The 25,009-nt window shown below is 42.2% G+C and overlaps 1 pseudogene across 1 annotated transcript; it reads right to left on the bottom strand.

Annotated features, from left to right (window-relative positions):
- Nucleotides 1–5,945: 5,945 nt before the first annotated feature.
- On the bottom strand, nt 5,946–8,015 carry LOC147440029 (annexin D5-like; annotated as a pseudogene). The gene is made up of 5 exons (XR_015184486.1): nt 7,870–8,015; nt 7,559–7,783; nt 7,248–7,457; nt 7,074–7,172; nt 5,946–6,305 (listed from the first exon to the last, which is right to left on the bottom strand). The product of XR_015184486.1 is annotated as an annexin D5-like (transcript).
- Nucleotides 8,016–25,009: the final 16,994 nt, after the last annotated feature.

Genomic DNA, 25,009 nt, shown 5'->3' with positions numbered 1-25,009 from the left:
TAGACTACAAAAGAATGCCACACTAATGCAAACCAATCAAGCTAGCACGTCTACAATGCTGATACTCATGTGTAATCGATGTGGCATAGATCATTTGATTGCCCAATGTCCAAATAATCCAAAGGCACTGAAGATCATGCCATTAAACTTGATTGAAGTTACCGAGGAGCCATCACAAAGTACACCTGTGATACCAGTAAACGTACTCACACGATGGATGCTCCAAAAACAAAATTATATTCTTGAGGAAAGAGACACGGCATCAATTGCCCAATCTCAAAAAAAGAAGAAAACACGAAGGAAGAGATCGCAAAAAACAGCGAAGTCAGACCCCAATTCAAAGACCAACATAAGGACTGGTGATGACCTCGTATATATGAACGACGCTGAAGAGGATTTTGATTCAGGTGAAACCATGGAGACCAAAACGACCACTAAGATAGAAACCAACAAGGAAGATCTTCATGAGCCACAATGGCCAGGATCCAAGAAGAAGATAGGAACTTATCCAAACCCTACAGAGGATATTGAGAGAGTCAAGCAATTAAGGAGCTTGGTAGAAGATGCCCAAAGGGATCTAAAACCAGCACCTAGGCAGATCCAGATTACAAACACCGTGTTCCCTACGCAACAACAACCTCACCAAGTCCATAGACCCTTAGCCATACCTAGTGTCATCCAAGAAGAAAGTGACTTAAAGTTATGGGAAAGTGGGCATACGCACTTCTTGATGGAAAGAATGTTTACAGAGGGACTACTTGATCCTATTGAAGAAATGGAGATCCCATCTTCCCCACGTCAAGGGACTAAAGCCCAAAAGGTTTCGTTAAACATTGCCAAATTGATGGATTTCATGTCTTCAAAAGTTAGAACCACCATCATGTCCAAACTATATAAAGACCCTGAGCTAGTCTCAGCTCTTCAAACCTTCCTCAATGGAGAACTAAAGTTTGGGCTACCACAATTTGCACAGATGGATGGAGCTGGGGAGATGCCAATAGAGGAAGAACACTTAGATCCACAACCCAACCTAAATGAGAACCTTGTTATAGAAATACCTGTTAACAAGTTCGGACAATACTTTGAGGGTGATGAATCCAATGCGACCATACCAATCACTACTAAGGGATTAACTGTGAAGGGAATCCTTGATGGTGGCGCTGGGGTTAGCATTGTGACTAAAAATTGATGGGAAACTATGGGAAGACCTCACCTTGCGACCACAACCATAGTAGTGAAGATGGCCAATGGCTCTATTGTTAAACCTATCAGGATGCTAGAAGATCTCAAGATCAAGGTCTTTGGACATAAAATAAGAGCTACCTTCATTGTTATGGATTTCTCCAAGCACACTATGGCATCTGAGTTGATCTTAGGATGTCCTTTCATGAGGGAAGCAAAAATGGTGCATGACTGGTCTAGAAACCATGTCTACTTGCAGTTACAAGATTCTGTTATTTGAGTAGATCTTGTAACTGGTCGAGCACATCCTCTAGGAAACAGGTTTATAATTGATCATAGATCTGACACCACAATTCACTCGGTCCCATTGCAGTATTGTTACACGTGTAAACCAGACACTGATGTTTGGGAAGATTCTCCTTATATGGATGTACTACCTGGGATAACTGAGTCGGAAAATGTGGATTGGGTCCACCTAGCAGCAACCATAGACACTTTGGGAAACAGGGGGACGACCTGGGTAACACCTGAGGGGGATGAAGTGCCTGTACCCTTAAATATGCTACAAGCAATGCATATGGATTCTGACAAGACTCATCCTAATATAACGAAGAAAACATACAAGTAGGTCCCTAAAGCTTCTTTAGCGACCATAGCTAGTGCTAAAAAACAATGCCTTGTAAGAAACGTCCCACTCGCTCCAAGAAATGTAAGGTAATGTAGTGATTAGCAAAGTTCTTTCTTCCCACTGATGTGCCTCCTAGAGGTATTCCTTGTGTTTCCTCGTGTGTACAAGAACGTGTTACTGTTGTTAGGATTTGGACCTTCATGGAATCTTTCTCTCGCTCACACTTCAAATCAAGTGCGACCATCAACACAAACAGGTGTTTCTTGTCCACTAGCATTTCCCCTTATCTTTTTGCATCCATGTTTGTCTGCTTAATTGTAATTGGTAGCATAATATTCAGCACATTTGCTTAGTATCAAACATTAAATTCAATGTAATGTTTTGTCATAATCACTTGTCTAGGTTTAAAATCAAGCAGTCTAACTAAGCTAACTTGACCAAGCTAGGTGTTAGAGATCTTCTCTTAATACCATGGGGAATGCCTTTCTAATTATCAATGGTTACTTAGGTTCTTAATCCGATTTAGGCAGCGTTGTGTGAAATGTACTAGGGCTTTCTAGTGGGCTTAGTCCCTATTGACCTTTAGCTTAAGTATTATAAAGGGAGTTTACTAGTGTGATGAGCCTGGGGAGGGTAACAATGTTATATGACCCCCCAAAGTTACAAAATTAAAATGCTGAAAACGAACAAACAAAAAATCAAAGTGCCACGATGAAAAATCTTAAGCTCGAAGAGAAACCTCGGCTTGATTTGGTACTCCACTCACATGTATCGCCTATGGTACTAGAGCCCTAGAGGTTCCCAGTGTGGGCGCTTTTCCTTGAAAAGCAAAAAACCCAAGGCATACAAAATAAGCACACACATCAAAATTGAATCACTGTGAAAAGACTTTGGGGGGTCAAAGAAAAGGTAATCAGTCAGGCGATGATTTCATGAGAAATTCCTTTTAACTACAAGGTCTTCTAGGTATAGCCTCTAGTCAACCCTCGGACATGAAATACTTGGCTCTCGCGATTAAACAACTTAATTGACCAGAGAAAATTGAGAAACTTGCCCATGGTATTAATAGTCGATCTTTAGTGCCTTTCGATCGTTAAATTAGCGATCCCATACTTGTTTAATTTTTTACCTTTACAATTGTTTATGCGTTTGATTATATTGCAATTTAATGTTTATTGCTGACAAATGGTTTAGAATTCTACTACCAATCAATTTGTCTGCCTAAAACTGCATATGCTTTTTAATTGTATATGAGAATGCAATTACTATGCCAATGTTGTTTGATTTTGCAGTGTGACTGAAGAAGGCTAAGGACGTTCATCTCAAATGCTCTTCCACCTCAATGAATGAGCTTCAACTCAATAGATTTCGAGGATGGAATCTACATTAGGAAGGGGGGCATGTTAACCCTCACGCACATTCCTATCACCTACAATGGGCGCTGTATTATTTATTTGGTAGAGTCAGGTACCGGGCTTGTCGGTCCAATAGGAAAAGGGTAAGAGTGATCGCCGATGAGAGGCGCACTCTAACTGGAACATTCAAAGGATTAGTTGGCTAAGCATGGGTGTCCAAGTGTGAATGGGACGAGCTCATATAGAAGTCAACTAAACCTAAAATTCACTCATTCTCTCATTTGTGCAATTGAAGGAGTGCTCTTGCTCCATCTCCATCTTCTTCTTCTTCATCTCCTTGTGTGTGTGTGTGTGTGTGTGTGTGTGTGTGTGTGTGTGTGTGTTTGTGTATGCGTGAGAGAGTGCGATCGAGCATTGCAGCGGCACGACGATGGCGAGGCGGTTGAGCGCGGCGTAGCGGCGTCTCCCTCTTCTTCGCGGCGAGGAATCCTCCACGACAACAAGCGTAGAGCGATGAGTGACACACCATCGTCTTCTTTGAGCTTACTAGTTTAGGCTAGTTGCATGCTTGGAGCCATTTGTGGCTCGCACACAGTGTATCGGCAAGTTCCTTGCATTGACATGTGCGACAGACGCGTACAACATGTTAGAGGGAAACTCTTATTGCTCCTTCATCAAATTGGCATCAATCTTGTGGACTTGGATGATAAAAGGTGTGTGGCACTCCTTGTGTCTCACTAATTTTTGTGGGGGAGTTGCATATTGTGATTTTTTAGTTTTTCTTCCAATCTTTATCTTTCTTTGTGCTTGGTACTTAGAAGTCTCTTATCTTGCCTACTTGGTTTGAAGCATCTAGAGGAACAACCCATGTAGAATAAATTTTCATCCCTTTCGCTTGTACGACCCCTTAGAATCAAAGTATCATCCATAAAACCCACTTTCAAAAATTATTAGTGTTTCTCTTTGGACCCAAACAAATGCGAGTAACTCTTCCTTCTCAAAGAGTCAAGCCTCTGCTTGGTTTCACTATGAACCAGGAAGATTTATATACACAGCTTGTCCCACTTGCTAGGCAGAATATATAAATCATTGTGAGTGCTAGACTACAATTTCAAAGGACAATTTGTACCATGTTTGGGCCACAAAGGTTAGCTACCATGAATGCATCATTAACCCCCTTTTATCCTACCCATGACTAGATATGAAATGAGCTTCAACTTTTTTTTTTTTTTCTTGTTTTGAGTGAGGGTGTTAACTAAATCAATGTCAGTTATAACAGAAGCTACTAAAGACCGAAAACGTACGGATGCACACCAAGGATGAATACAAAGAAGCAGTGAAGATTGAAGTTACACATTTTTCACGTTTTCTCAAAATGGTCGCGTATTGTAAATTCCGATTTATTTCAAGCCATTGTAATATTTTAATGTGTTACGGGCTCAATGGGAGTTCCAAGCTGTAAAGAACAAATCAGCTAGTGTGCCTAGGTAGCAGATTTAGTAAGTGGTGGAGCCCTAAAGGCCTTGGGCACCCGAACATTGGATATTTTTACCCTACTACATAAGGCAGTGTGTGTAAAAGAAATTAGGGTTCTCAAGTTCATTTGTTGAGAGCACTCTTTGGTGAGAGCTCTTGAGGTGTGTGGCTATGGAGTCCTTGAGCTTCTCCTTGCTCATGAGACTTGATTAACACTAATCATTGATTCATTCTCTCTCACTATGCCTCTCTTATGCTTCTTATGATTAATCGCCTATGATGCTTAGATTAACTAGATCTTAACTAATTAGTGGTTAATCCCTCTCGGAGCTCCCAGGAATGATGGATAATTGTCCACCTCAAACTCTTTATTGGTCTCTCTTCCAATGATTGATTTAATCAAGCCATGAAACATCCTTCATAAAATCTAGTGGTACAACTTGGATCAAATCAAATGTGTAGCTCCAATAGTAGACACTAATGCTAAGAATTGAGAGAGAGAGAGAGAGAGAGAGAGAGAGAGAGAGAGAGAGAGAGAGAGAGAAACTAAAATGTACTATTGATGTCTTCAGAAAGACAAAATGACCTATGAGACCAAAAAGTTGGAGCCATAGTGAGGCCAATACAAGTACCTTGAACCAAAATAAAACTAAGGTAAGTAAAATCAATCACAATGCTAGCAATAGGTGAGGTACTCTAATACAACATATCAAGAGTGATGGGTACAAGAATCACTAGAGAAGAAGAGAGGAGAAATTTTACCGTCGTAGGAACAATTCCAAGAGATTGCAAAGATCTATTCTTCAAGTCTTGAACTCAAAACCTAATACTCCAAAGGGAACTACCATCTTTAATCTACAAAAGTAGACGTTTATGTTAAGAATTGAGAGAGAGAGAGAGAGAGAGAGAGAGAGAGAGAGAGAATTAATTATGGCCGTATGGAAGTCATCATTGATGTGAAATACACAAGTTTTGAGTACTTATATGAATGCTCTTGCTTGTAGAAGTGGAACCATATTACAAAGATCACTTGTAATTAACAAGTCAATCTTGCTAGAAATGCATATTCAAATCCATGCTCCAAGTAACCAATGCACACCTACAAGACCAAAGATCTTATGTCGCCAATTGAGGAATGAACTCATTGTATCAAAAGAAGAAGAGTTTAACGTCGTAGGGACAAACCCGAGAGACCTCAAAGATCTATCCAACAAGTCTAATTCAAGACATGATACTCCAAGGGAAGATCCAAATCCTCTATGTAGCCTCCGCACCTCTTACATACAAAGACCAAACACCCCTTCAGTTTTTTGTGATTATAGCATTTTATGTATAAGCTTCTCTACATCGTATCTCACAACCCCAAAACCTTGTTTTTGACAATGATCGAGAAAAACTAATCTTCATCCTCCACTGCATTTACACCTCATTGAAATATTTGAAGGATTGAGTTCATGAAACTAATAAGGTACACCAATCAGAGCCAAAAGAAACTTCCTGTAGTTATTAGTAGTGTCTGAGTGATCCATAGCCGACAAGGGCTTCTTGTATCTCCGGTAAAAGGCAGCTTTAATGTTTGCCAAGTCAATATCCGCATGAGTAACAACTACACGGATAAGAGTGTCATCATCGGTTCCAAGACCTTTCATGGACTTGTATACAACCTAAACAAGTGCAAACACTAAGTATGAGAATACAACCACCCAAGAAAAAGTATAACACGGCCCACACTCTATATATAACATATTGATCTCTTGAGCGCACATGACATAGAGAGCTTTTGATGATTGACCGCCATTGGATGACAAGCAACAAATAAATAGGCAAAAGCACGACCAAACAATCGCACATTATCAATATGCTCATGCATGGTTTAGTTATACTAATCTCCCAAAGGATTCATACAAAAAATGTAGAAGTATCACCTAAAGTTCCTCATAAGGGGTGTATTAATTTTAATGGAGTTATAGGTTTACATCTACAAGAGGGGATTTTCAATTCAGTTTAGAGAAAGAAATGTAAGCTTCTTAAGAAAGAGGGGACATTTTATCCATAAAAGTATATATGTGAGGAGGGACCCCCATTGAGCACACGTGATATAGGAAATTCTTTATAAATGAACCACCCGAGACCAAACTTCAAGCATGGAAGGTGCTTGTATTGGAATAGTTGCAAAACTGAAAGCAATATTACAACTAAGCTCACATGTGAGCATCTCACACGTAGGCTTCATTATTTCAAGAATCTAGATAACTAAGCCTCATGTGAGCATGCAAAAAAGACATTGTGAGATCGGTAACACTTGGAAATGACCCAAATAGACACCAAATTGAAAACCAAGGTTACCACTGTGTTCGCAAAGCAAAGCAAAACAAGAGACATAATTCTGGACCAATTCTTGAAACAATGTGCAATTGATAGCTTAGCCTCACCTCAGAAAAATATTCTTATGGACTGCTTACACATTTGGCGATCGTCATCACCGTTGTGTGAAATTCATTTTTGCATCTGTCATCCATCTGATTGATAACCTATGCAACCATATAAAACTTCAAAACCTATGCAATTAAACAGAAAAGAGAAGTAGTCCAATGCAAGAGCTTCACCTCATAAGCATCCTGTCCATGCGTGGTTCGATAAGCATCAAAAATTCTGCATAATTGCCTTTGCCTTTTGCTTGTCAAAATATGAATGGCAGTTGTGTCGTCAATGTGTGTGATTAGCACATTGTGGAGCTTCCAAACATCTTCTAACACAAAGTGAGGTTCAAGATCCACGGCCTCATCCTGAGTCCCACAAAGATACTGAACAAAGAGCTGCATTGAATGTGTGCATGCCGCATACATGTGTAAGAAACATGAGCAACACACAACACACCTCATGATAACACATGTAATGGAACCCCCTTTATAAGTACCTTTTGACAAGAGCCTGACAAAGTAGCTTCGATGTCATCTTAAAGAGGCTTGCCATTTAAGAAATGGTAAGCCTTGGCTATGGAATTGACATCATCCATCCTTTTCGTGCTAAAAACCTCAGCAAGGATCCGATTCCGTCGCAGCCCATTGCTGGTCTTCAGCGCTCCTCTAAGGATCCTGGCATCCCTCTCAGGAGCTTCCCTCATCCACATCAACATGGCCTTCTATTCAAGTCACAACATTCCAAGTGAGAGCTCATGAGGGATGTGAATGCGCAATCGCAGGCGTTTGCACAATGCTCAAACCTCACCTCAAAGTGATAATGAAGCTCACTCTTGAGACGCTTGCAAATCTCCTCCTCAAACATATTCTTGTACACCATTCTGATTTGAGCACATTGGGAAGCATTCCAATGGGCGAGTATTCTGATGACCTCCTCTGCATCGCATCCAAGGCCTACCCCGAAAATGCATGTGAGACCCAAGAATGGTTGAGGAATGAAGATCTTAACACATGAATCAGCCCTCTCTCCGTGCGTAGAAGGCTACAATTTGCATTGGGGGTACAAGCAGGGCATCATCATACAACCCTTCTGCGCATCGATAGGGAAAAACGCATGATTTGATCACAAAAATGGTGAGAAAGCAGCATACCTTTGAAAGCTCGATGCAGGTCCAGGAAGTCTAGATTAGGGTTGGGAACCATGGGAGGTAAGCAGATGCTTGACATGAAGAAGCAAGACGCCAACCAATGGATCAGAAGAAGGTCGACAATGTATATGTCCTCTGCGTGAGAGAGAGAGAGAGAGAGAAGGAGATCCTTTGCTCCAAGTTTTGGCCAGCCCGTCGGCTATCAGAGAACTTAGAAGGCACCTTCTGCTTAACGACAAAGTCAACGCTGCCAAGTAGGCACGGAGAGAAGAGAGAGCCTCCGCCATTTTTTGTTTCCCTTGATTTTGAAGGTGAATCTAGGCTACTGAGACTACGCGTACGTCCACCGTCCCCCTCGACTTTGAAAGTAGGCGAGAGAAACACCGCATGGTTGGGCGCTCTGCTGGAGGTAAGGTGGAATGGTGGGCAAAGCTTCGCACCAGTCCTGTCTGCTGAACGCAGTACTGTACGAACAAAACTGAGCTCGCGAGTTCACCTGCAGCGAAAGACTTAAACACAAAATACCCGTCCACATGGACGGCATCGCTTGGAGGACGACTAAGCTGACCCAATACTAGGGCCTTTCTTCAGCAGGCCAAAAAAAAAACTTCTAAAGCTTGCTCCAATTATAAGGCACTCTGTATGTGATGGAAATACCATGAGGGAATTTATGAGCCACAAGATCCACATGGACTCAAGGAGTGTGAGTGAATAGATTGAGATTGATGCGTATCAACACATTGAGATTGATGACTATAGCACACCACACACTCACAAAATGGACACAGCTCCACTAAATTAAAAATGTGAGCATTCAGCACTTTTGCAAGGTCTACATATTTCTCTCTCTTATGCGATCTTACATGATTCTCATGTTACATCCATTCCAAAGGTACGCGTTAGAAAGAAATACCACAAAGGCATATATGAGTCTCAAGATCCACATTGAAACCTATTCAAGGTTTGAGTGAACGGATTGAAATTGATGCCTATCAACATGGTTGCCAACAAAATCTCAAACACACACGCACACTCATGCAATATGGACATTGCTCGAATACATATATACTCTATCAACCGTTCCAAAAACATTACGTTGTGTGACAAACATTTTACACTTTTGCAAGGTCCTCACATTACACTCTCATATGCAAATTTACATAGATGAACAAGCATATTATGGTTTACATCCATTCATTCCAAGGACATTCAAAATGATCCCACTTTTGGACAATATGCTTTTGATTGTATTGCTTTCCATGTGAGATGCTTTTGAGAGGCCAAGGGCCTTTAAATATGTACATATGGCTGTCACTTTGGCATTCTACCGCATGGAAAAACATAGCAAGGTTCTTAGAGCTTGTACTTTGCTAAAGAAATACAAAAAGGGGTACTAAGGTTTGAGGTCCGTTTACGAGTGGAGCTCTACCACTTCATCTCTCTCTCTCTCTCTCTCTCTCTCTCTCTCTCTCACACACACACACACACACACACACACACACATCAGTTGTTTTGAAGTGTTAAAAAGCTTGTTCTTTTTAGTTGGCATGTGGTGCCATCCCATTATAGAAGTATCAAAGCTTCAGACGTGTGCTTTTTTGAAAGCATAGTGGTTCATTCAAGAGCATCAGAGTGAGATGGTGATTCCAATTCTACAAAAAAAAATCCCCTTTTTCAGGAGAGAAAGATAGAAAGAAAGATTTATAGTTCCTGCACTAGTTCGATAACATTTATACAAAGATCTCTCAAGCCACCTCTTTTCTCAAAGGCAATGCTATGCAGTGGTGGAGTTCAAAGTTGCACACTTCAATGACTTGGAAAGCTTCCAAGAAAACTTTTGCTCGGAGTTACATGAAATCCTTCTTTTAAGTGCAACTTCTCACCCACTTCTCACAAAGTGGGGTAATATTAAAATGTTTGCCACAGAAACTATGGAAGACTACAATAGGAAGTTCCTAGACATCTACCTTCAGGTCTCTCTCTTCAAGTTGATACCCTTGGAGGACCAAAGTTACCGATATATTATTGGAGTGCCATCACCGCTATGAAAATACTATTTGAGTAAGCAAGTTTTTGCTAGGGAAGAGCTTATGGAATATGCCACAATCAACTACAACCTTATGAAAGGAAAAAAACCATAACTTTGTGCAATCCTCTTTCGACTTCGACTGACCAAGATCCACCTAGAATAAGTTTAAGTTTGCTTTACCTTTAGGTACTATTGAACTTTGTTTGAGAATACTATTTTGAATTTTTTGGCCTGTCCAAAGGACAAGGCTATAGTGTTGCCTTCTCTTTTTGCTGACTAAAATAGGAAAAAGATTGAGTTGTATTTTTAAGCATTTTTTGATAGGTCAAAAATGTTGATTGGTTGAAATAAGATAGTGGGCATTCATTGAAATGAATTGTGTAAATCTAATGATGGACATGTCTTTAGTTTTGAAATATGGAATGAACTCTCATATCAAGGAAAAGATTTTGGGTTACCCAATGAAAGTTTTGAAAGCATGGAACGTTGACAGCCTTACTTGTTAAATGATAAAGCGTTAGAGGGCTCCACAAATCCTAAGAGTCACCTTTTCATTTTGAAATTAAAGAAGTTCTTTTAGCCACCTTTTCATTTTGAGAATTTAGTTCACCCTATGAAACTTTAGGTGATAGACTAAAGTTATCATTTTTGTTACTTAAAACTTTATGGGAGGAATTTATCATTTAGGGCTTTAACCTTTAAAGATTTTTTATTTTAATTTTTAAACATTTTAAAGCTAAGTTTAGAACTTGAAGATGTAGAACTTTTAAAGTAAGGTCTCCAATGATCTAATCAGGACTTAGAGTTTTTTTTTATTAGAAGGTAAAACTTTGAATTAAAGAAGTTAAAAATGTTACATGGATTCACAGGTAGGGGAAGGTCACCTCGAGACGCTAGAGTTTTAGGACTTAGAACTTTAAAGCTTTTAAAGTGGAATATACAACTTAGGGATCACAATTTTAAATTTGTAAAAAAGGCTCTAGAGCATAAAAATGCAGAATTTTAATAGCGGGGTGTAGAGCATAGGGATCTAAAGCTTAGGGTGTAGAGCTTCAGGGTGCTTTTTTAATTCAACTAGTAAAACGGCGCCACCTTCGGCGGCGGTATGGCCCCTCTTACCCTCAAGCTCCTTGCTCTTGAAAAATTTCATAAAAGGAGATCAAGAAAAGCTCTCTCTCTCTCTCTCTCTCTCTCTCTCTCTCTCTCTCTCTCTCTCTCTCTCAGGCCAGTGGAGTCTTTATTTGTCTTGCCTAGATTTTGAAGGAAATAGCGTTTTAAATTGGCTAGAATCTACTCTAATTTTCACAATTTTCTATTGGAAAATCAATAAAAAGGAAATGATTGCCAAATAGTTTTTCTTGAACACTGTAGCTCTCTCTCTCTCTCTCTCTCTCTCTCTCTCTCTCTCTCTCTCTCTCGTTGTGGAGAATGAGCACCTCAAGAAGGTTCTTGAAATGCAAACAACACGCTTGATGCATCTTGAGAATGAAGTTCAAGAATGTAAACGCTCTCTTGTGGACATGAATGTAGTGAAAGAGCGCTTGAGCAAAGTTGAGAGTGATCATGTATTGAAAGAGGAAACGATAGATACAATACGACATGATGTATGTGAGATGAGAAATGCATCCAAATCATGGGCTGATATATGTAAGGATAATGTGGTTTCTACATCTCCTATCACGCAAGCCGTTGTCCAAGCAAAGAATGTAGAGAATGTGGACACTCAAGAATTGCAAGAACGACAAAAACGCTCAAAGAACATCGTCATTCGTGGAATCAAGGAGGAAAGCATGGAAACACCCCAATCTCTTGCGGTTGCTATTGAAGAGTTTTTTGCTACACACTTTGGCATGTCAGGAATCATGGCTTATGGTGCACATCGAGTTGGAATGGTTGGATCTACCTCAAAGGAACGGGTTGTAATGTATATGAGGATCGCACTCTTATGCAACAAAATGTACGTCGCAAAGCATACGAGGAAAGAAGCAAGAAGGTTAAGGTATCATCTCAAGAAGAAAAGTCACTTGAGGAGGATGTAAGTCCATCCAACAAATAGGGACACATGATCTATGAGACCAACTCACGCTTGCGAATAAGCTTTTGGAATTGTAACGGGTATCCATGGAATGCGGAAATTGGCATTGATGAGCTTACCAATGACTCCGATGTGATACTTCTTGTCGAAACATGGGAGCATGATGCGCAACGAATTCTTGGATTTGACAAATACGATGTACATTCTTTGATGTGGGCCAAAAATGCAAAGCAACGAAGAGGCCAAGGAGGCGTAGCATGTATGACCAAAAAGGGTTTGAAAGATGTTTCCATTGTCAAAGAAGATAAGTATAAACGCTACTTATGGCTGAAAATCAACCCACCAAATGGTCAAGTCATGTTTGTGGCCGGCTGCTACATTCCTCACTATGACTCCAACTTTTATGCTCGCTTGAATATGGATAGAGATCAGCCCTTTGTTGAACTAGAGGAAGACATTGCTCATTACAAGGATCAAGGTGAAGTCATTGTTTTTGGAGACATGAATGCTCGCACAAATATGTTACAACACGACACACAACAAGTCGACATGCCGCATGTATCAAGAAGAGTGGATGACTCATACATGTATAATCGAAGTTCTAATGATGCAAAAGAAGTGGATCACTATGGAAAGTCACTTCTACATATGTGCAATAGTACCGGAATGCTCATTGCAAATGGTGTATCTCTATGGCAAGGCACCAATGACTTTACATGTAGAAAGCACAATGGTGCTAACGTGATTGACTATATGTTGTTCTCAGAAGCCACTCTAGAATGCATACAAAGCTTTACACTTGGTGAATGGAATCCGGAATCGGATCATAGGATGTTATGTATTGACCTCAAGTGTGGTAAACGGCCCGAGCATGTAGCCTCCAATCATGATGTGAATCATTTGTACCTACGTCTAGACTTCAAACGAGCACTTATATATGCTGATATGGTGGACCAAATGTTAAGCATGATAGAGCATCAAGGGAGCCCAACATTAGAATGCAAGTGGAAAGTTTTCAAAGAAGTAATTTTCTCTTGTGCGAAGGAATGCTTTTCGGTGAAACACATGTCTTGCAAAAGGTCTAAGAAGGGTAGCACCAAGAAGAAATGGTTTGACATGGAATGTAGTCAAGCCCGAAAACACTTGCTAAGATTGGATGCAATCAAAGACAAGGAAGTTTACTTGGAATGTTCACACACATACAAAGCACTTGTTCAAAAGAAGAGGAGAAGGTGGGAAGTCGAAAAACAACTTCTTTTAGCACAAGAGAAAGCACATGCATGTGGCAAGTTTTGGCAAAATCTAAAAGGCAAGCGCGTTGAGAGCTTTGGTGACTTGACTCTTGAGGATATGTATATGCATTGTAAAAACCTCTATGAGCAACCCAATGTTGATAAGATGGAGGGTTGTAGCTCCCTTCCATTTATGTCTCCCTTCTTTACCATTGAAGATGTATGCCGCGCGCTTGAGAAACTTGCTACTCGCAAGGCAGGTGAACTTCAAGGTGTCAAGGCTGAAATGATTAAATGGACAAGCAAGAAAACACGATATTGGATATGCGATATGTTTAACCTTGCACTTCAGTATGGCATGCCTCATGATTGGAGTGCAAATTGGATCAAACCTTTGCACAAAGGAGGAGATGTAAACAATGTGAACAACTATCGCACTATAATGGTTGGTTCTTTGATGGCAAAGTTATTTGGATGTATCATGGAGATGAAGATAAGTGAATGGGCTGAAAAGAATGGCAAACGTGCACTTGGCCAAGCAGGTTTTCGAAAGCATCATAGCACTATTGATCACCTTGTCACTCTTCGAGTTCTTATGGAAGCGTCTCGATTGAAAGGAAAAAAGTTGTATTGTTGCTTTGTGGATTTCAAGAAAGCTTTTGACATGGTACCGCGAGAAAATCTTTGGAGACGTATGCAAAGCCTTCAAGTGCCGAGAGAATTTATGCATGCAGTCTTTCGCATCTACCAAAAAGTGATATGTCGATTACGTATGGGAGATGGAACTTCAGAATTTTTTGCAAGCACTATTGGTGTCAAACAAGGATGCCCACTTTCCCCAACCCTCTTTGGGCTACTCATTGAGGAATTGGAATACATGGTTCTTGATTTTATGCAGCAAGAAGGCATATAAGAGGTTAAGATTGGAAATGCGGTGATCATGCTTTTGCTTTATGCCGATGATGTAGTGCTCTTGGCACATACCTTAGAAGATGCACAAAAGCTTATGAGTGTCTTGGAACGCTTTTGCCTACATAGCGGGCTGATCGTGAATGGATCCAAAACCAAGGTTATGCTTGTAAAGACCCTCAATGACGAAAATCCATGCATTGTATACAACAATGAGAAACTTGAAGTGGTAGATCACTTCAAGTACCTTGGCCTTGAGGTTCCATCCAATCATAAATGGAAGGATTGTGCAATGCGTCGCTTGGAAGCCGGAAAGAGGGCTTATTATGCATTTGAGAACATGTGCAATGCAGGAGAGATCAAGTGTTGGGCTCTCAAAAAGTACCTCTTTGACACATTGGTGACACCGGTGCTTCTTTATGGAGTGGAGGTGTGGGGTGGAAGCATCGGGAAGTCTACTTGGAAAGAGTTTGAGAATGTCCAAAAGCGTTTTCTCACCAATTTTCTCCAAGTCAAGACACAAACACCCTACATGCTCTTACTTCTTGAGTCCGGATCGCTTCCCATTGAGGTCTTGGGCATGGAAAGGGTTGTGGAGTACATGCGTAAGACACAACGTAGCCCTTTGCATCGACTTCCTAGAATCGCATATGAAGCAAGTCAAAAGGTTCAAAAGACATGCAAGAGCAAAATACTAAGTTCGGGGTGGATGCTTGATATCAAGAAATGGTTTGGAAGATGGGATGCATGTCACTTGGTCAAGGATGCGTCGATCGACTCCCAAGTTAATGAGGCCTTCTTACAACGCCAATGTATCATGGCTTGGGAGAAATCCGGAGGTTCTCGCTTCAGCCATTACACCACACACGTTGCCCCAAACTACAAATCTCTCTTCTTCTCGGAACGAGGTAACCGAACCCATTCCTACATCCTTGAGCCCATCCCGTTGAGTGCGATCCGCACCATTGCCTCCATTCGTCTTAGCTCCCATTCTCTACGCTGCGAGACAAGACATTGGGGCACTGGCGAGGAGTGTCATCGACTTTGCACCTTATGCCCTCGTCAAGTGCGAGAGAGTGAGTACCACACACTACTTGAGTGCTTAGCTTTTGACCACATTAGGTCCTCTTTTCCCCATATATTCAGCCATGAGCTCTCCCTACATACCTTCCTCTCCCAACCATGACGTGGACTCTCTATTGCGACGCTCATTTCAGCCATTTTTGAGCATCGAGAGTCACTTATGAACTCCACTCACACCACGTGACATGTTCATTTGGTCCCATAGGTCATATTTGACCTCCCAGGACGATAATAGAACTATCTATCTATCTATCTCTCTCTCTCTCTATTTGTTGACAGATAGATTAGAGGTAGACTCCAACGGGCAGCTGGCAATCGGCACCACACAAGAGAGGCTTAGATCTGAATTGTACTGTAGAAGGAGGCCGAGAAGGACCTCTCCATTGATTAGTGGATCAAGAAGCTCCTCAAAATTATGAGCGTCAAAAGACATCTATATGGGCCCCATATATTCCGTGTATCCAAACTCTTGGGCGGACATCTCCAGCACCTGCATCGACAAAGGATATGCCAGTAGGGTGTCCAAATGATGTAGCAGTTGCACTAAGTAGGCCCTAGCAGAACTGGCACGATCCCTTTTGGGATCTTCATGCACTCTTCACCTTCATGACTTGTGACCTCGGCCTCTTCTTCTAAGGTGTAGTGGCTGATGCTAGAGAGAACGATGCCTAGCTTGTAGATGCTCATCATGCTTCATGTAATTATGGATGTTGAGACACTCATAAAGGGGCAGGTGTTTGGAGAGCTGCTCACTACGAGACTTAGCATGGACCGCTTCCTCGGCCTCATGGCCAAGAAGCCCACAGACCGACACCAACGATAATTTATGGCGCTCGAGGTCAATACCTCAGAATCTGCAAGAAAAAAATCTCGACCCGAGCACCAGCCACATTTGTATCGACATCTCTAGCCTTGCATCTCTGAAGCCTGCCGTCCTCGAACAACCAATCCGTCGCATCCACTCTACCTATATCAAAATCATACCATCACAACCTAGTTGGAGTACAACGCGTCTACCCCCTTCATTCGAGTGTGGGCAACCAACAGCAACAGCAACAGCAACCAAGTGCGTGCTCCAAATCCAATTTTGAGCATTGTTCAAAACCTTCGCAGGCAGTATTTGAGAATCACACATCTTTGTTGGAATCGCAATAGCATCTGGCAATAACTCTCAAGCTACTATCCTCTACTGCTAGAGGTCCACCATAGTGGAATCGCAGGAGATGTCTTAATCATCTCCACGCTGCCTTTGCCAAGGCTCCACCACCGTACAATACTCCTACGTGTCAACTGAGCAGCTCAACTACTACAGAGGGAGGGATTGGGGGTTGCATTATGAGCCAGAGAGAGAGAGAGAGAGAGAGAGAGAGTGCCACCTTCTATGGTTTCCTCATGCCCCCACCCTCCTGAATTCATCCGCCTATTGCTTGGATGCCATCGGCTCTGTGCAGTCTGCCCCGCCATGTTTGCCCTTGCTTTAAATGTAAGCGCTGTCCTGCTTGCCATGTGCCCCCTCTCCCTATTTCATCGGCCCTTGTGGCCTAAGCCCCTTGCTCTCAGTAGCTGCCCATGAAAGCATCCCCAACATCGACTTGACTGGTCGGCCTCTAATTGCCTCACCGTCCAGGTCTGCTGACTTCGCGAGGCTGGTTTGCATGCACCCATGGGAGCTAAAGCTTCTTCGGCCAGGTCTCAAAGCACAATCTCTCTCTCTCTCTCTCTCTCTCTCTCTCTCTCTCTCTCTCTCTCTCTCTCTCTCTCTCTCTCTCTCTCTCTCTCTCTCTCTCTCTCTCTCTCTCTCTCTCTCTCTCTCTCTCTCTCAAGTCATCACACAGAGTTCTATGTCCGCAGGTTACCACAACTTGCACCAGACCACCTTTTGCAGGAGGCGAGGAGTTAGGACGAAGGGAGTTTGGGAAGTTTACAGCAACTTGATCTCAAGAACTCTTAGTTGCTCTTACAGGCTAGAACCGTACACGCATAATGGAGTGAAGCCTTCGGCAAGGTCGGCCAGTTAGCTGGGCAGATAAGCTGAGAGCTATCCATGGTGGCTGAAGCTAGGTGCATCTCAGCAAGCCGACATCATTCATGGCCAAGCTTCGACGTCGCATGAGCGGGCTCCTAGAGGATTTCAACGCCATGCTGGGCTACTCCGAGGTTGGCCTGCCCATGGGCAGCACACATGAGCCCTTTGAGACTTCCCCTCCCCCAAGGATTACGATGCCCATGTCCTACTCCACCAAGGCTCTCTTTGCCCAACCGCTTAATTATATAAGCCCCAAAGCTGATTGATAAGCTCCAAACATCACTGTCGATGTTCTGCTTCTCCACGACAACTCTCAGGCTCTCATGAATGGCGGGCCGACGTCTACCCAAGGCACCTGGGAAAGTGTAAAAGTGATGACTATTGACATGACTCCCCCTCTCCGCCATATTCTCTCTCTCTCTCTCTCTCTCTCTCTCTCTCTCTCTCTCTCTCTTCTCTCTCTCTCTCTCTCTCTCTCTCTCTCTTCTCTCTCTCTCTCTCTCTCTCTCTCTCTCTCTCTCTCCTCTCTCTCTCTCTCTCTCTCTCTCTCTCTCTCAGCGCACTGTACCCTCGACTGTAAGCCACACTGTCTAAGATGGCCGTAGAAAGCAAAAGACGACACGTGTCGAGGGGGGGGGAGCCGGAATCCCCTCCCCCATTATCTATTAGTATAGATTCTCTTTGCTTATGTTTTTTTTTTAAAGCTTAAAGATGTAAAACAATCTCAAAATTGCCTGTCATTTTTTGTATTTATATCTTTAAGTTAACGTTATATATGGAAAATTATATAAGTTGACTGCATTGCACAAAGCATATGAAAGGGGGCTTGAAAAATTGCATGTCAAAAAGAAATTTTTATCATGCCTGGCAGGCCTGGTGATTTTATCACTTGTTTAAGTAGAATTTATCTAATTTGAACTTAATTTGGTGCCAATCGGGATTGCTTGATTTTGGTTTTGATGTTGATTCCAATTATATTTTGGTGTATGAATAACTTAGGGCTCGGACATCGGTCTGGGGAGGAGTATTGAATCATGTGAATAACTCATGGCTCGGGTCTTGATCTTGGGAGGAATATTTGTGTGAATGTGTAATTAGAAACCTGTAAATGTGTAGGCTATGGTATGGGGAGCGTTTAGTTGTCGATGGAACCTCTAAATGACGAAGGTTGCGATCTGGGGAGGGTTTGGTTGTATCAAACTTGTGAATCTCATGGCCCGAACTTCAGCTTTGGGGGGGAATATTCATGGGGATGTGTGTCTTTGAATTTCTCATGGCCTCAGATCTCCATACTCAAGGGGAGTATGCATTGGTCATTTTATGTTTTTGTGTCCTGTAACTACATTTGTAATCATATGTGTTGCAGACTTGCCAATTGTATCTGCTCCATATTGGGTGAGATTGCCTAGGAATGTAATTTTAGTGCATTGAGACACCCCCTTTAAAGATGAGCGCAATCCGGGTGTGATGGATAATTTTCTACACAAGAATATCAAGAGCTTCGATATGAGATGAGAAAGCCGATTTACCCTCAGATTTTTGAACTAACTTGATTGAGTTTTGTAGGTCTAATCGTGGATGATTAGTTTTTTTTCAAGAGGGGGGTATGCCACAAATTGCTTACGTGGCAAACCCTACAGACTCGGCCAACTTACTAAAGCCAAGCAAGGGGCTTTAAAACTAGAAACAAAAGAAGATCTCCCAACTAACCCTTAATTGAAGACACAAGGGGTTAGGATTAAAACCCTAACCCTACCAACTTGCAAAACCTTGGTCGAGGGGCCTAAACCCTAATTAAATAGCAAAACACTCACACGCGCACACATACACACACATAAATCGCATGGAGAAAGATGGTGCAGTAGCATGGTATGAACATGCCCGTGGATCACTGAACTGGATATTGATAAGGCAGTGTTGTATGGATAGCCTCATGGGCGTGGGCTTTTGGACCAAACACTTTTGGTTGTACTACTTTTCATGTGAGATTCTTTTGAAAGGCCACATGCCTTTAAATATGTTCACAATGCTATCACTCTGGCATTCTGTCGTGTGGAGAAGTAGAGCAGAGCTCTTGGAGCTTATACTTTGCTAGAGCAATATAAAGAAATGCCGAACGGTGTGCCAAGGTTTGGGGCCAATGCCATCTATGAGTGGAACTCCACCACTAAGTGTCTCTCACATGGGTTCTCTCTCTCTCTCTCTCTCTCTCTCTCTCTCTCTCTCTCAATCGTTTTGAAGTGCTTAATAGTTTGTTATCTTTAGTTGGCATATGGTGCCATCCCATTACACTACATGATATACAAGGATGTTTATTTTTAGGCATTATTATAGAGTCAAATAAAAATGATCAAATTCTAGAAAGTTACAATGTGTGATGAGCAATGCTCATTCCTGTGAGGTCTTGATAATATTCCAAAAACTTACAACTTGCAATGAGTATTGAGCACTTATGAAAGTTCCTCATTAGCAAGCTTAGACTGACTTATAAGCATGTTATGGTTTACATCTAATCAAAGATATTTAAAGCTTATGTAGTAAATATGTTTGCATGCAAGATATGACCGTCCTTATGTTGCTCAATTGGCAAAGCCTCTACATGCATAAATTGGGTTTGTGGCAATGTGCACTTCATGCACCTCATCATGTACTTGTGAACTTGAAGTAGCCGCAATAAATCTTTCATGCTATTTTTTATTGATTACAACATGGCCCTCAATATTTGCCTTCATAGATATCACAAAGTATATTTGTTCAGCAACATCAGCTGAAATTCTTGGACAATACAACACATTTTTTGGCTCTGTCTCACCGATCGCCTTTGAACCTTGAATCCTCCTGCCTCCAACATTCTTAATTCACTTGATGTCAAATTTGTTCCTTTCTCCATTAGCAATGTATTTGGCACTCTACTTGGACATTGGGTAATCGTATTGTAAATTTGCCAATGCAATTCACACTATCATTGCAAAACCACATGTGATGTGCTTTTGCCCCTCAACCCTTCTCAATGTCCTCTCCACTGTCCCAAGTTCTAATTTCCTAGAATGATGGTGTTGTAGTTCCATGCCAATATTTTTTATATTCTTCTTGCATTTTCTAGCTTGACCCCCAACTTCCTTGGCATTGTACTTTACTACCTCTAGGTATTTTTGGTGAACTCAACATCGAAGGAGTATGGAGTTTTTGGACAATAGTTGTAACCCGTTAGGTGATGTAATTGGGTGGCAAATCATACCCAAATCCTCCATCTCTAGCCACCCCTATGGGGGCTGATTTCCCTCAATCTAGAGCAAGTTTCCTTGCCGTTAAGATATCTATCACAGTCAGCCAGGAGTTGGGTGACTTGAGCAAAAATTACAAGGACTCCTTGTGTTCTGGAGATGGATAGCATCCCTACATAGCAAAAAATGAGGGCCCTAATAATCACACCAAAAGAGTTGAACAAACTCAAAAATCTTCCAGGTATCTAGCTTTATTTTGATTGGACAAGTTGTAAAGGTTACTTTATCTCCCTCCCTCCCTCCTCGAGACTTGGGAGCCCAAAGTGGCCTTGGCAAGTGGTTGGGCCACACCTGCAGTCTCTGAAGGCTTTATATGGAAAAGACAATAGAGTGCCTAGCACCCTAGCTACTTCTCGTCCTTGCCTATGATATTCCTGCAATTGCACGTGGGTGTTGCTTCACCTCCCTTCTTGTCCTACGAGTGGATGCATGGTAGGGTGGACTGAAAAGAACTGTCCCGAACATAGGTTCACTACAAGAGTTTGTGTGCACTTGTGACATTTTTAGCGACGAAAATACATTGGGTTTTTATACTCCCCGGCGTCGCTAAGACCGTCGCTAACAGCGTCGCTATGGGAACGTCGCTATGGGCATCGCTATAATCATCACTATATAGCGACTCTTATAGCGACGATTACAGGCTACCTATAGCGACGCTCATAGCGACGTTGCAGAGCCTTATATAGCGACGCCCGAGAGTAAAAAAAAATGTGTGGCAGGGCATTCAATGCCCTAATGCCCTGCCACCCATCAACCATATTGAATGTTTCAATAATAGAGTAAACCTAAATGAATCCAAGATAAGCCCAGATTCACCTTTGAAAGAAAGTGTAAGGTATAGACCCAAAGTAGTCAACCACAAGACAATATAACCATTAACTCCATCATCCATAGTATTGTTTGCAGAATAAAGATACAAAACTGACAAAAGTAAATTGATGAAAGTAAATCAATGACAATTGTACACATCATAGGCAAAATCACTTGATTGTTAAGCTTTGCAAATGTAATAGTTACAAGACCATTGTCGTTATTGAGAAAATATACATGGTTTTCCAATAGTTACAAAAAGACGTATACACATCATCTCATTATACGTGCTATGACAAAAGAAAACTAATGCTATCTAGCTACGGTTAGACTGACGTTGTTTAATCAGACGTCTCATCGCGTCCAAGCGGCGTACCTGTCGGATTCTTTAAAAAAACAATAAGACAGCTTTCTGTAAGTATAAACATATAATTTACAAAACAATACAACAAATAGAAAAGAGTAAACCCTAATACTAACCATGCCGCCGTGAGAACTCAGAATGTCCATCAAGGCGTTTAAGCCCTTTTTGCCTGCGTACTCGCGCTCATACGGTGTGGGGTCACGTCCTGTCATTAACCACTGTTCAAAACATAGAAAGAATCCACTATGTTAGAATCTAAAAGTACAAATAGACGTAACTACCAAACCTAAAGAGCAATGCAAAAACACTTACAAAATCGGCCTCAAATGATGCCCACCCGCTGCTCCCCAAGTGGTGCGAGCTCTCTGCCTCTACTCGCGCTTTGGCTGCCTCCTTTTGTTGCTTCCACTTGTCAGGATTCTCGTGCGCTGCTCGCCTCACATTCTTTCAATCTTCTTTGGCCAAGCAATCTGGTCTGTTTCACCCATGCTTTATTGCTTTTTGCACTTCATAATGCTTGTGCTTGCAGTATTCGCGCATTCAAACCTTCATCAGGTCTTCATTGAATCGCTCATCCCGCGTTGACACGGGAAACTCGTCATGCAGCATGCTGATGACTCTGTCTTTTAATTCGCTTGGTACTTCACTCCAGGTATTTAGTATGTAGTGTCTAAACACCTGAGAGCAAAGACCGTGCATGCGCGAGATCACCTTCTTGCCTTCAAGATGATGTCGTCGCTGAAGTCGACGGAGTACGACAAGCCCTCTTGCCTGTGACACGCGAACCTGGGTGTCCCGACAGGGGTCTCTAGCGGCGTGTCGATGGAGGTACGGACGTCAGGTGTCCACTGGATTTTGGGTCCCGAAGCAAGGAGTGTCGATTGGGGTGACTCCCAGATGAGTAGGTAGGTGTTTAGCCAAGAGCGGCCAATAGCCACGCAAAACTTGGTGTAGATGGCGAGGTTGTGGCTGGTGTGGGGGCGGGCAAAGAAGGGGAAGGTAAAGAGCCTCGTCGAACATGAGGTGGTGTTGAGGCATCAGCGGTGGAATCCCCACAACAACCGCCACTGCCATTACTAGAGCGTCGGTTCCTAGACGAGCGTGAAGATCGTCTCGTCGACACCGAAGCTTCGGAGCACGCTTAATGCTCCGAAATAGAGGGAGACACTGAAATAGTAGAACGACGTGATGGTGCTCCAGAGCGATGACGATCCTCGTACCATTGCCTCTGTTGGGGTGACAGAAGAAAGAAACTTATCATCATCCATACATGCATTAAACACACAAACATTTAATCTTAATATTGAATGGAGAAGAAAACATGGACAAGTAGAGAGACAGAGAGAGAGAAACAGAGAGAGAGAGAGAGAGGACTCATAAAGGGGGAGGGATTCCTGTGTAGAGAGATTCCTGTGAAGTTCTTGTGAATTTGTCTTCTGTGTGCATTCTACGTATCTTGTAAAAGCATTGCGCTCCGAGTGCGATGGAGACTGAGGCTGCAATCGCGAAGGAGGTGATCCGTCTCTACTCACAAGGACTGTTGTTGACTAAACTGCTCAAATTTTGCCATGATTCTACAATCTTGAGTAAAATGCTTTTTGTTGGTCCGTTCCACCCTAAAATGTCGACCCTTACACCTTGCTGTTGTGTATGACTTATACTACAACCAACAAAGATTATGAGTGGCCGTTCAAACATCTAGAAAGTCACTAATCGTACATTGCAAACTTACCTTGGTCGCACAACCCCGAGGGTACTCCCACTCCTTCTCAGTCACAGCCATTACTAGAGCGTCGGTTCCTAGACGAGTGTGAAGATCGTTTCGTCGACACCGAAGCTTCGGAGCACGCTGAATGCTCCGAAACAGAGGGAGACACTGAAAGAGTAGAAGGACGTGATGGTGCTCTAGAGAGATGACGATCCTCATACCACTGCCTCTGTTGGGGTGACAGAACAAAGAAACTTATCATCATCCATACATGCATTAAACACACAAACGTTTAATCTTAATATTGAATGGAGAAGAAAACATGGACAAGTAGAGAGAGAGAGAGAGGACTCATAAAGGGGGAGAGATTCCTGTGTAGAGAGATTCTTATGAAGTTCTTGTGAATTTGTCTCCCGTGTGCATTCTACGTATCTTGTAAAAGCACTGCGCTTCAAGTGCGATGGAGACTGAGGCTGAAATCGCGAAGGAGGTGATCCGTCTCTGCTCATAAGGACCGTCGTTGACTAGACTGCTCAAATTTTTCCATGATTCCACAATCTTGAGTAAAACGCTTTTTGTTGGTCCGTTCCACCCTAAAATGTTGACCCTTACACCTTGCTTCTGTGTATGACTTATACTACAACCAACAAAGATTATTAGTGGCCGTTCAAACATCTAGAAAGTCACTAATCGTACATTGCAAACTTACCTTGGTCGCACAACCCTGAGAGTACTCCCACTCCTTCTCAGTCACTTCTTCACCGCACTATTGTGCGCTTTTCAATTGGTTGTGCAACCATCTGAAGCTCATGAATGTTGGTAGGCTCTCCAGACCCGCCGAATAATGCAATGGTGGTCGTCTTCCCCGTCTCCACTCGATCCGTGCCCTTTGTTGCTCTTGCCTTGCATCCTCGTATTGTAAAATCCACTTTTGCATCACTGGATTATGAAGCATGCAAAATCGATTGATTTTAGCCTCTAGATCTTCCAAGCGTCGTCTTCTTCTCAACATAGAGATTGCACATGACAATCCCAGATATGCGCTTATCATCTATGGTTTGCCATAGTGTGTCCCGGGCTTTATCAAATCCGTCTAGCTACTCTCCAATGTAAACTAGGAACTTTGATACCATCCAACCTTCTACCATGCTAGCCTCTGGATGTGCCTTCTGACGCACATATCTCTTAAGTGTTTTCATGAAACGTTCTAAAAAGAACTTCCATCTGGAATGTACTGTGCTAGCTATTTCCACCTCATCAACTATGTGAACAAGACGATGCATCTGAATGGTTAGCATGGTAGTAGGAAAGTGTTTCTCA

This window comes from Adiantum capillus-veneris, chromosome 16, assembly GCF_014529385.1.
Source record: "Adiantum capillus-veneris isolate H3 chromosome 16, ASM1452938v2, whole genome shotgun sequence".
Classification (NCBI taxonomy): Eukaryota; Viridiplantae; Streptophyta; class Polypodiopsida; order Polypodiales; family Pteridaceae; genus Adiantum; species Adiantum capillus-veneris.
The sequence above is the reverse complement of the archived record's forward strand: the minus strand, read 5'-3'. Positions and strand labels throughout refer to the sequence as shown.